The sequence below is a fragment of the Schistocerca serialis genome, chromosome 2 (assembly GCF_023864345.2).
Source record: "Schistocerca serialis cubense isolate TAMUIC-IGC-003099 chromosome 2, iqSchSeri2.2, whole genome shotgun sequence".
Lineage (NCBI taxonomy): Eukaryota > Metazoa > Arthropoda > Insecta > Orthoptera > Acrididae > Schistocerca > Schistocerca serialis.
Genome location: NC_064639.1, coordinates 466233572 through 466246603, shown reverse-complemented (window position 1 = coordinate 466246603; position 13032 = coordinate 466233572).

The window sequence follows — 13032 nt, the reverse complement described above, 5'->3', positions numbered from 1 at the left end:
GGTCCTCCCACTACCGCTGCAGATAGGACGCCGGCTTCAGGCGGCCTTCAGTTACTACGTTTCCGCAGGTCATATCTTTAAAGTACGATACGACACTCTTACCCTCCCAGTGCACAAAGGAGGGCTGGGATTGGTCAACGTCAGGGCGAGAGCAGCTGCCCTTTACATGAGCAACATGAGGAGACGATGGAAAAGTCAATATACCTCTCTTACGGGTCGTTTACTACAGGTTCTGATGCCAGCCTCTAACGTCCCGCCGGTGTCGGTTGCGCACGTCGCACCACAGCTCTCCCATGTGTCGACCTTCATTCTTGATTACAGCTATGTCAGCTTGAACCTCTCCGCCACACGTCCACCGAAGGCGAAAGATTTTTATACCAACCTTCTGCGGGCTGTTCACCATAACGTCGTGGAAAACAAGTACCCTACGGTTCACTGGCCAAGAGTGTGGAAAACGATACACCACCACTTTCTGTCATCCACGGTGCGTTCGAAGTGGTATCAGATCGCCAACAAAAAATAGGCCACACGCCAGCGACTTCACACTATTGGACTGGCAGACTCCCCTTATTGGCCAGATTGTCACCTTTTGGATACCGATGAACATCGTTTTACTTGCGCATCATCGTCCGGAGTTTGGCGACTAACACAGAAGATACTGGCTTGTTACCTCCGGGTCACACCTGATATGAATGACCCGCAGACCCTACTCTGTCCCGATGAAACATACTTTCCGGCTGCAAAATATCATGCGCTTACATGGTTCAAGGGACTTACCGTCGCCTACATCTTTAGCGACGGAGAGAAAGAGCAGCTTGATTACTGGTGGTTCCTACAAAATGCTCACAATGCCCTCGAACGCACACCGAATACCGTACGCTCTTCGCTAATTATTTACGCAGCGTTTTCGTTAAACCCCCACTCAGCTGGGGAGTGCCAGGCTGTGGTTAATGTGCTGTGCCGCATCACACTAACGGCTCAACGTTCTGCCTTGTCAGCCATGACCAAAGGAAGAGACAAGCTGCTGCAAGGATACTGTTTTCCTTGAGGCACTAGCGAAGCAGAATGCCTCCGTTGCAGATGCCCTTCAAAGGCGCTATTGGAGATTTCAGATAACGATGGCAAGGCTCCAAGTGGAACCAGTTGCAGTATTGAAGAACCTTTTAGTTAGAATTACATCAGTGGTTTATATTTTTATTTTTTTGATTACTCTTTTATGCCACCTTTGTTGTTGTAACACTTACTTGTAACACTTAGTTACTAGAATTCTCATTTGTACACGCTCCCTAAATGTAATCATATAAAAAAAAAAGAAAAAGTGGCAACGAATAGCCCTAACCTTGATTCCCATACTTCCCCTGGTCTATAGGCAGCTCTCTGGGGTGGGTTTACTCAGGAGCCAACGCCTGAAGTGGATCAGATTTTTTTTTGTTACAGGATGACAAGTGGCGGTGGCACTTAGTTTTTTTATTTTTTTATTTTTTTATTTATTTATTTATTTTTTTAGTTCCATTTTCCTAAGAAGCTTTTTAAGGGAAAAAAGTGGTCCAAAAAGGGGGTAGCGTCTAAAAAAAAAAAAAAAAAAAAGTGGCAAGCGTCGTGCGTTCTAAACTTACAGTCGCCTGTTCGCGTCCAACTGTATTTTTTTTTTACCGCAGTCGGTCAAAAGTTATGAGTCTGAAAAAAAAAAGAAAAAAAGAAAAAAAAGGGTAGCGTCTAAAAAAAAAAAAAAGCTGTTCTAGGCGCGCAGTCCGGAACCGCGCGACTGCTACGGTCGCAGGTTCGAATCCTGCCTCGGGCATGGATGTGTGTGATGTCCTTAGATTAGGTAGGTTTAAGTAGTTCTAAGTTCTAGGGGACTGATGACTACAGATGTTAAGTCCCATAGTGCTCAGAGCCATTTGAACCATTTTGAACAAAATCGCGTTGCATAATTGTCTGAGGTAAACGTGCAAAGGAACTGCGCCAAGCCCGCTGCAACTGGTTCTAAGAATCTACAGGAAACTGTTTTGTTCATCATATGGCAAACGGTCTCCAAAAACTGCTGTCATTATTTATGAAATCATTGTTGATTGCTGCGTAGATGCAGGCGCACGTACTATAAATGAACAAATACGGAAATGAAATAGTTCAAGATATCTATCTTGGAAAATTTTATGAGAGATTAGAGTATGCTTCCAGTTTGATGCCTTATCACTAATACCTGCGATCAGCTATCTCCTTAACCCAAAAGAATTGAGGTCAGTTATGTGTGCAAGAGATTAGCAATAGATGAGACTTAGTGTTAAGTGCTACTTCAGCCACAAATTTGCGTAAGCACTTCATACGTCATACACTGTCGTTTCGCATTTCATTGGTATTGTCACATTTAAACGAACCCCTGTCCACTCATTCACATTTACGTATTTTCTTCTTAATCTACACACAGTCGCCAAAGAAACTGATATAGGCATGCGTATTCAAATACAGAGATACGTAAACAGGCAGAATACGGTGCTGTTGTCGGCAAGGCCTGTAGAAGACAACAAGTGCCTGGCGCAGTTGTTAGATCGGTTACTGCGGCTACAGTGGCAGGTTATCACAATTTCAGTGAGTTTGAACGTGGTGTTATAGTCGGCGCTTTATAGTCGGCGCAAGAGCGATGGGGCGCAGCATCTCCGAGGTAACGATAAAGAGGGGATTTTCCCGTACGACCATTTCACGAGCGTACCGTGAATATCAGGAATCCGGTAAAACATCAAATCTCCGACATCACCTCGACCAGAAAAAGAGCCTGCAAGAACGGGACCAACGACGACTGAAGAGAATCGTTCAACATGACAGATGTGCAACACTTCCGCAAATTGGTGTAGATTTCAGCTATGGGCCATTAACGAGTGTCAGCTTGCGAACCATTCAACGAAACATCATGGGTATGGATGTTTGGAGCCGAAGACCCACTCGTGTACCCTTCATGACTGCACGACACAGCTTTACGCCTCGCCTGGGCTGTTGATGAGTGGAAACATGTTGCCTGGTCGGACGATTCTCGTGTCGAATTGTATCGAGCGGATGGACATGTACGGGTATGGAGGAAACCCCATGAATCTATAGACCCTGCATATCAGCAGGGGAATGTTCAGACTGGTGGAAGCTCTGTAATGGGGTGGGGCGTGTGCAGTTGGAGCGATATGGGACCCCTGATACGTCTAGATACGACTCTGACAGGTGACACGTACGTAAGTATCCCGTCTGATCACCTGCATCCATTCATGTCCATTGTGCATTCCGACGGACTTCAACTCCAGCAGGACAATGCAACACCCCACACGTCCAGAATTGCTACAGAGTGTCTCCAGGAACACTCTTCTGAGTTTAAACACTTCCACTGGCCACCAAACTCCCAGACATGAACATTATTGAGCATATATGGGATGCCTTGCAGCGTGGTGTTCAGAAGAGATCTCCACCCCCGCGTACTCTTACGGATTTATGGGCAACCCTGTAGGCTTCATGGTGTCAGTTTCCTCCAGCACTACTTGAGACATTAGTTGAGCCAATGCCACATCGTGTTGCGGCAGTTCTGCTTGCTCGCGGGGCCCTACACGATATTAGGCAGGCGTACCAGAGTCTGTGGCTCTTCAGTGTAAATAGCTTCAGGTAAACAAGGAAAAATTCTTTCAGAGAAGCCGCGCCTGTTCTCTTACTCAATCTTTCCCCTGATACGAGCTGTTGCTTTGGCAACTACGATACAAATTTCGACGATACTGTAAGAGCTAAGAACACTAAAGATGATTTTTTATACTGTCATTGACAATAACTCTCTTCTTTGGCCACTACAGTGATTATATAATAACTGAAAGATGTAAGCACGTCTCAGCCACTAGACATAACTCTGAAAACTTTTGAGGTCATTGCGCAAGTTAAATACAATGTCTGACAAAAAAGTGAAGCACCAAGAAGACATGGTCGGATGTCAATATTACTTCATAAACCATCGGTGGATATGTAAATGATAGACGTTGCAATTCTCTGTGACAGGCAGTGTGCATTAGTGTTGTTCGTGTTTTATGTTGCTTCCAAACCAGGTACCGTTTGTGGGGGGCATGAGCAGCGTCAGATGTTGACTGATTACTATGAAGGACACAGAGACACCGCATACTTGTGTGAGGCAGCGTTATCAGCTTCTGACAGAGTTTGAAAGGAACCTAATTGTGGATCTCCATTTAACCAGACGGTCGAATAGTGCACCTTCCACACTTGTGTGACATTCAGGTGTGACAGTGGGCAGACGTTGGAATGCATAGGAACTGGAGGACAGGTATACTCGTCGTCAAGGTTCCGATCGACATCTGACCACCACAAGTTGGGATTGCCGTATTTTACACCAGCCACATTCCTTCACATATGCGCTTGCAATCCACCATTGGTTGGCGACGAACAGCAGCTGCTCTAGGGAATTACAATCCCATGCGTAGGCTGCTGTCAAAACGACAACACAAACTGGGATGTTTGGAGTGGTGCCATCACCATGAAGGGTGGACTGTTTATCAATGGTATCACATTGTGTTCAGTGATGAATCGCGGTTTGCATTACCACAGATGACCATCGTCAGAGAGTGTGGTGACGACATGGGGAGAGGTCCCGTTCTCCCAATCTTTAGGAGAAGCGCAGCTGTGTTACTGCTGGCGTCACTGGTGTGGCGAGTCATCAGGTATGACTTCACGTCATGGCTGAGGGATCTTTGATGGCACAACACTACATCATGGACATCCTTCTTCCTCATACGTTACCTCTCATGTGACAGTATTGTGGTGTCATTTTTCAATAAGAAAATGCTCGTCCACATATGGGATATGTCTCCATGAACTGTCTTGGTGTCTGAGTTACTTCCATGACCAGTAAGATCCCCAGAGCTGTTCCTTATAGGAAAAGTGTGGGACCAGTGCAGACACCAACTCCATCCCAGTGCCAGTGTCCAGGATATCTAGGACCAGGTACAACAATTGTGATCTGCCAAGGTACAGTCTGGGAAGCATGAAGACCATCAGTAGAAACTCTCGTCATGTGCGGGCGGCCATTATCTTGCTGAAATATAAGCCCAGGATGGCTTGCCGTGAAGGGAAAGAAAAAGGGGAATGGAATATCGTCGACATATCGTTGTGCTGTAAGGGTGCTGTGGATGACAACAAAAGGGGTACTGCTATGAAATCAATTGGCACCCCAGACCATCACACTTGGCTATAGAGTCATGTGGTGGGCGACTGTCTGTTTGGTACCCCACCGCTGTCTGGATCCTCTCCAGGTATGTCTTCGGCCAGGAACCTCATTGACTGGAGTAGAATTGTCATCCGTGGTGAGTCTCGCTTCGAACTGAGTGCTGATAACCAGCCAAGACATTTCGTCCTAAATGTGTTCGATATCTTTTTTTACAGTACTCTTTACCAAAGCCTGTGTGAATGATTTTTATTTTCATCTCCAGTTCATTTTATGCTAGGTCGCAGTAAACCTTCAAAGCTACCAATAGACTAAGTTTGTCTTTTACGTATACACATGGACATTTCTGGAAAAGTCGTCCGTGAAATAAATGAAGTACTTCATATTTTCCAGCGATCAAGTTTCCGCGAGGCCACATACGTCATTGTGAATCAGTTGTAAGGTTGTGAAGTCTTGAACTGGCAGTCTCGTTTGCTTCCCTTCGAAACATGTGAATGCCACAAGTTCTTTACTACAAGCAGGAGACGTACTTACATCCATGATACAACCTAGTAGTTGATTTATATCTTTAAAATTCAAATGACCCATGTGCTGATGTCGCGTGATAACGGAATTTAAATCATGAAGGCACTCTAGATTAGCAATCAGTTCTCTTTGTGTATTTACTGGATACAAATTACCTACCTCTGTCACTGAATACGCAAACACTCTCACCCTCTTGTGCAAATTCAGCCACAATGTCCAAAATGTACTCCGCATTTGTTTTTGACCATTGCACTAATTCACAAAAGATTTGTAGCAAGTATTGTTACGTGTGATACATCTCTTGCCTGGGCTGTTCTGTTTTAATCCCCATTTAGTACCAAACTGACATTGTACAGACTTTTACAGGATGCAGTGTTTTGCTGGCAACACGTACGGATCAGAGGGCTTAGTGTATCAGACATCAGTCACATCTATTTGATGTGTGCGTAGAGGCATCTGAATAGTTATACCACATATCAGAATTAATTGAATGTGAAAAAGCTCTAAAACCTGCGGCGAAAGTTTTATCTTCTTCAAATTTACTTGTCGTCTCATTCTTCATTACACGGCAGTGTGTGGCAGTGTGCCCATATTTGATGCAGTTGAACCCCCCCTCCCCCGCCCCCCCCCCCCCCCCCCCCCCCATGAACCATGACTTTGCCGTTGGTGGGGAGGCTTGCGCGCCTCAGCGATACAGATAGCCGCACCGTAGGTACAACCACAACGGAGGGGTATCTGTTGAGAGGCCAGACAAACGTGTGGTTCCTGAAGAGGGGCAGCAACCTTTTCAGTAGTTGCAGGGGCAACAGTCTGGATGATTGACTGATCTGGCCTTGTAACAAAACCAAAACGGCCTTGCTGTGCTGGTACTGCGAACGGCTGAAAGCAAGGGCAAACTACGGCCGTAATTTTTCCCGAGGGCATGCAGCTTTACTGTATGATTAAATGATGATGGCGTTCTCTTGGGTAAAATATTCCGGAGGTAAAATAGTCCCCCCTTCGGATCTCCGGGCGGGGACTACTCAAGAGGATGTCGTTATCAGGAGAAAGAAAACTGGCGTTCTGCGGATCGGAGCGTGGAATGTCAGATCCCTTAATCGGGCAGGTAGGTTAGAAAATTTAAAAAGGGAAATGGATAGGTTAAAGTTAGATATAGTGGGAATTAGTGAAGTTCGGTGGCAGGAGGAACAAGACTTCTGGTCAGGTGAATACAGGGTTATAAACACAAAATCAAATAGGGGTAATGCAGGAGTAGGTTTAATAATGAATAGGAAAATAGGAACGCGGGTAAGCTACTACAAACAGCATAGTGAACGCATTATTGTGGCCAAGATAGATACGAAGCCCACACCTACTACAGTAGTACAAGTTTATATGCCAACTAGCTCTGCAGATGACGAAGAAATTGAAGAAATGTATGATGAAATAAAAGAAATTATTCAGATAGTGAAGGGAGATGAAAATTTAATAGTCATGGGTGACTGGAATTCGAGTGTAGGAAAAGGGAGAGAAGGAAACGTAGTAGGTGGATATGGATTGGGGCTAAGAAATGAAAGAGGAAGCCGCGTGGTAGAATTTTGCACAGAGCACAACTTAATCATAGCTAACAATTGGTTTAAGAATCATGGAAGAAGGTTGTATACATGGAAGAACCCTGGAGATACTAAAAGGTATCAGATAGATTATATAATGGTAAGACAGAGATTTAGGAACCAGGTTTTAAATTGTAAGACATTTCCAGGGGCAGATGTGGACTCTGACCACAATCTATTGGTTATGAACTGTAGATTAAAACTGAAGAAACTGCAAAAAGGTGGGAAATTAAGGAGATGGGATCTGGATAAACTGAAAGAACCAGAGGTTGTACAGAGTTTCAGGGAGAGCATAAGGGAACAATTGACAGGAATGGGGGAAAGAAATACAGTAGAAGAAGAATGGGTAGCTCTGAGGGATGAAGTAGTGAAGGCAGAAGGCGATCAAGTAGGTAAAAAGGCGAGGGCTAGTAGAAATCCTTGGGTAACAGAAGAAATATTGAATTTAATTGATGAAAGGAGAAAATATAAAAACGCAGTAAATGAAGCAGGCAAAAAGGAATACAAATGGCTCAAAAATGAGATCGACAGGAAGTGCAAAATGGCTAAGCAAGGATGGCTGGAGGACAAATGTAAGGATGTAGAGGCTTATCTCACTAGGGGTCAGATAGATACGCCCACAGGAAAATTAAAGAGACCTTTGGAGATAGGAGAACCACTTGTATGAACATCAAGAGCTCAGATGGAAACCCAGTTCTAAGCAAAGAAGGGAAAGCAGAAAGATGGAAGGAGTATATAGAGGGACTATACAAGGGCGATGTTCTTGAGGACAATATTATAGAAATGGAAGAGGATGTAGATGAAGATGAAATGGGAGATATGATACTGCGTGAAGAATTTGATAGAGCACTGAAAGACCTAAGTCGAAACGAGGCCCGCGGAGTAGACAACATTCCATTAGAACTACTGACGGCCTTGGGAGAGCCAGTCCTGACAAAACTCTACCATCTGGTGAGCAAGATGTATGAAACAGGCGAAATACCCTCAGACTTCAAGAAGAATATAATAATTCCAATCCCAAAGAAAGCAGGTGTTGACAGATGTGAAAATTACCGAACAATCAGTTTAATAACCCACAGCTGCAAAATACTACCACGAATTCTTTATAGACGAATGGAAAAACTAGTAGAAGCCGACCTCGGGGAAGATCAGTTTGGATTCCGTAGAAATACTGGAACACGTGAGGCAATACTGACCGTACAACTTATCTTAGAAGAAAGATTAAGGAAAGGCAAACCCACGTTTCTAGCATTTATAGACTTAGAGAAAGCTTTTTACAATGTTGAGTGGAATACTCTCTTTCAAATTCTAAAGGTGGCAGGAGTACAATACAGGGAGCGAAAGGCTATTTACAATTTGTACAGAAACCAGATGGCAGTTATAAGAGTCGAGGGACATGAAAGGGAAGCAGTGGTTGGGAAGGGAGTAAGACAGGGTTGTAGCCTCTCCCCGATGTTATTCAATCTGTATATTGAGCAAGCAGTAAAGGAAACAAAAGAAAACTTCGGAGTAGGTATTAAAATCCATGGAGAAGAAATAAAAACTTTGAGGTTCGCCGATGACATTGTAATTCTGTCAGAGACAGCAAAGGACTTGGAAGAGCAGTTGAATGGAATGGACAGTATCTTGAGAGGAGTATATAAGATGAACATCAACAAAAGCAAAACGAGGATAATGGGATGTAGTCGAATTAAGTCGGGTGATGCTGAAGGAATTAGATTAGGAAATGAGACACTTAAAGTAGTAAGGGAATTTTGCTATTTGGGGAGCAAAATAACTGATGATGGTCGAAGTAGAGAGGATATAAAATGTAGACTGGCAATGGCAAGGAAAGTGTTTCTGAAGAAGAGAAATTTGTTAACATCGAGTATAGATTTAAATGTCAGGAAGTAATTTCTGAAAGTATTTGTATGGAGTGTAGCCATGTATGGAAGTGAAACATGGACGATAAATAGTTTGGACAAGAAGAGAATAGCAGCTTTTGAAATGTGGTGCTACAGAAGAATGGTGAATATTAGATGGGTACATCACATAACTAATGAGGAAGTATTGAATAGGATTGGGGAGAAGAGGAGTTTGCGGCACAACTTGACTAGAAGAAGGGATCGGTTGGTAGGACATGTTCTGAGGCATCAAGGGATCACCAATTTAGCATTGGGGGGCAGCGTGGAGGGTAAAAATCGTAGAGGGAGACCAAGAGATGAATACACTAAGCAGATTCAGAAGGATGTAGGCTGCAGTAGGTACTGGGAGATGAAGAAGCTTGCACAGGATAGAGTAGCATGGAGAGCTGCATCAAACCAGTCTCAGGACTGAGGACCACAACAACAACAACGAACCTCCGTGTCCCCTTATTGCCTTTTGCTCTATTTGGCATGTGTCCCTAATTGCCTTGAATACGGCTTTTTCATCTGAAAAATGCTACACTCTCCGAGTCTGTTATTTCGTGAAAATGCTTTGCTTTTGTAAGATCCGCACTGAATTTTATGCCTGAGTTTTCAGTTTCCACTATTGCCTTTATGTTTAGGAAGCAATCCAACATTGCTGTTCCAAATCATCATTGACATCAAATTTAATGTTCCTTAGTAATGAGCGATTTTCATGATTTTGCTCACCTTGTCTTGAACACTTTTAGGTGATTCCAAAGTGATGGATAATAAGGTCCTTGAGTAATGCCACTCGTCTATTTAAACCACCGTCATCGAAAACTTGCTCCAGTTTCTCCCAGACCTTCTTAGTTGCAGGTGCATCTTGTATGTGCACGTAATTGTCTGGATCAAATAATAAAATAAGCTTCGGTCTTACCCTGACTTCTTTCTTTGGAATGGTGTTGGTACGACACACACAGTCTCAAAGATCATCATATTTTAAAGAAGCTCGTGCTGAGAACTTCCAACTCGCGCAGGTATCACGTCCGGTGAGTTTCTCAATATGGAATTAATTTTGATTGCAATTTGGCAGCTTTTTGTGTTAAATGCAGGGAAAAACAGAGTACCGCTCCACTTATACGATAGCTGGAGTAACGTTGTTTGCGTTAACTTAGAAAACAACACGTCAGAGGCTTTTCACTGAGATTTGAATTACTTATTGTAAAGGTAATAGCAAAACACTCGAAACCACACATCTGCTAAAGTGAAGGAATTTTCTTTAACCTAGAAACGCAACGACAGAAATAATGTAACTTTACTTACTCCAGAGAATATACATAGCACAGAACACGATCTGGAATTCAGTGAATATATATACACTCTCGGAAAAAAATAGTACATCCTTTTAGAGGTTTCGCTTCACTGACGATAAAAATGAAATGAGCGTATGGCTCCGTTGGCCGGGAGGCCCCTATTCAGGGAAGTTCGGCCGCCAATTGCAAGTCTTGTTTCATTCGACACGCATTGGGCGACTTGCGCGCCGGTGATGAGGATGAAATCATGATGACAACACAACACCCAGTCCCCGAGCGGAGAAAATCTCCAACCCGGCTGGGAATCGAACCCGGGCCCGCTTACATGGGAGGCGAGCACGTTACCACCCAGCTAAGCAGGCGGACTTCACTCACGATTTATTGTTGCAGCAGTGCATATGAAGTACATGAAATGATTACATTAACAGATAAATAGCACAAGCGGTTCTGAAGTACCAAGTATCAGCTTACGCTGAAACACGCATATTAATTCATGCTGAAGCCTCCACAGACAGCAATGGAGGCGCTGTCTCTGGTATCGAGTCGATCGTATAGATGAGGAATGCTGTCCTGGGATATGTTACACCACGCCTGCTCCTCTTTACGTCGTTCTGTAAAAGTTGTTGGTTGACAAATCACATGAGTCAGTACTCGTCCCATTATATTACACACATGATCGACTGGTGACAAGTCGAGAGATATGGTCGTCAAAGAAGTTGCTGCATGTCTTGCCGAGCACATTGAGTTTCATGGACAGTGTGTGGGCGAGCATTATCCTGTTGGAAGAACACAGTACCCTCCTGTTGCAAGAACGGCAAAAGAACGGATTTGACTACAGTCTCCACGTACCGAGCACCACTTGGCGTCCCCTCCAGAAACGCCAAGGGTGAGCGAAAGTAAAAAGTTGCATATCGTGAAAGTTGCGAGCTCTATCTTCTTATCTCGTGTTTTCTACTGAAAATCTCGGCTTGAACTCTTGTTAACTTTACTATTAAAATAAACTTAATTTTTTTTTAAATTGGTCCTGTGCGCAACAAATAGCTTACTTGGCCTTTCTGCTGCCACTGCTTGATCTGCTGCATTTCATTATTTAACAAGAACATAAAAAAACCTATTATTCATGCTGAGTGCAATACATGTTCTGTATGGCAGCTCCTGCTGTTGTTGCTGCTGCTGCTTACTACAACTACATATAATTCAAGAGAAAGGGTTTGGTCAAATCTAAACTCGATAAATGATAACCCAAACACGTAATTCTTCTTTTTTTTTCAAAACTATATTCTGAAAGAGATTCTTTCTCATTCAATTAACAAAACGCTAGAAGCTCTTTGAACAATCGCTTCGTATGTAAATCCGCCTCCAGTGGCATTAAAGCAATATTACAAATTAATCAAACTCTTGAGACAGACTGAAATACTTCTCAATTAAATACATAGTGAAACAATTCCCTGACAATTACAAAAGAAATCAATGACAAAAATCAATACTTAATCTAACAATGGTTTCCCTTAAGAATTCAACTCCTATCATTATCAAAATTACCGTGTGCTGCTACGCACATACAGAAACCCTTTTCTTTAAATTAATAAGCGCGCTGCAAATTATAAAAAATATGAACTCACTACCAAATCCTGTGTCGCTGCTGGCGGACACGGCAGTACGGCAGCTCGGCGACGACCCCTCGCCCAACATACGTGCGCACCACAGCAGACGGGCTCCTACACTGGCTTCAAAACTGCCACTAGGTAATCCGTGCGCTGCGAAACGCGACAACAATATCTTAGATTCCAGAGTATTGCCAACTCACAATCGTACCCAGACCATAAGGCCTGGATAGGGCTAGTGTGTCTTGGACGAATGCACTCTACGTCACAGCCCTCACCACTCCTACATTGTATGCACAAACGACGATCACTTGCGTACAGGTAGAATCTGTCTTCATCGCTGAAGACCATGGCGCGCCATTCCATCTTCCAAGTGCATCAGTCGCATTGTGCTCGTCCGTGCTGTGGCGCGAATCGAAGGTGGGCTAGTGGTGTGCCCATAGCCCCACTGCTGTTACCCTATGCGCAAGAGTTCGTGTTAACACGTTTGAGCTCACATGTGCTGTGGTAGCTGTACGATCTGCCACTGCCGCCCTTAGAATACTACGATCTTGGTGGCCGTCTGTGCTGCGTGGACGTCCAAAATGGAAATGGAAATGAACGTATGGCGTCAGTGGCCGGGAGTTCCCAGACGGGAAGTTCGGCCGCCAAGTGCAAGTCTTATTGAGTGCGACGCCACATTGGGCGACCTGCGGGTCGACAATGGGGATGAAATAACGGGGGGGGGAGGGGGGGGGGCTATCAAGTACGGGGTCCCACAGGGTTCAGTCTTAGGTTCTTTACTGTTCTTGATATACATTAATGACTTACCATTCCACATTGATGAAGATGCAAAGTTAGTTCTTTTTGCTGATGATACAAATATAGTAATAATATCCAAAAACCAAGAACTAAGTGATGTAATTGTAAATGATGTGTTTCACAAAATTATTA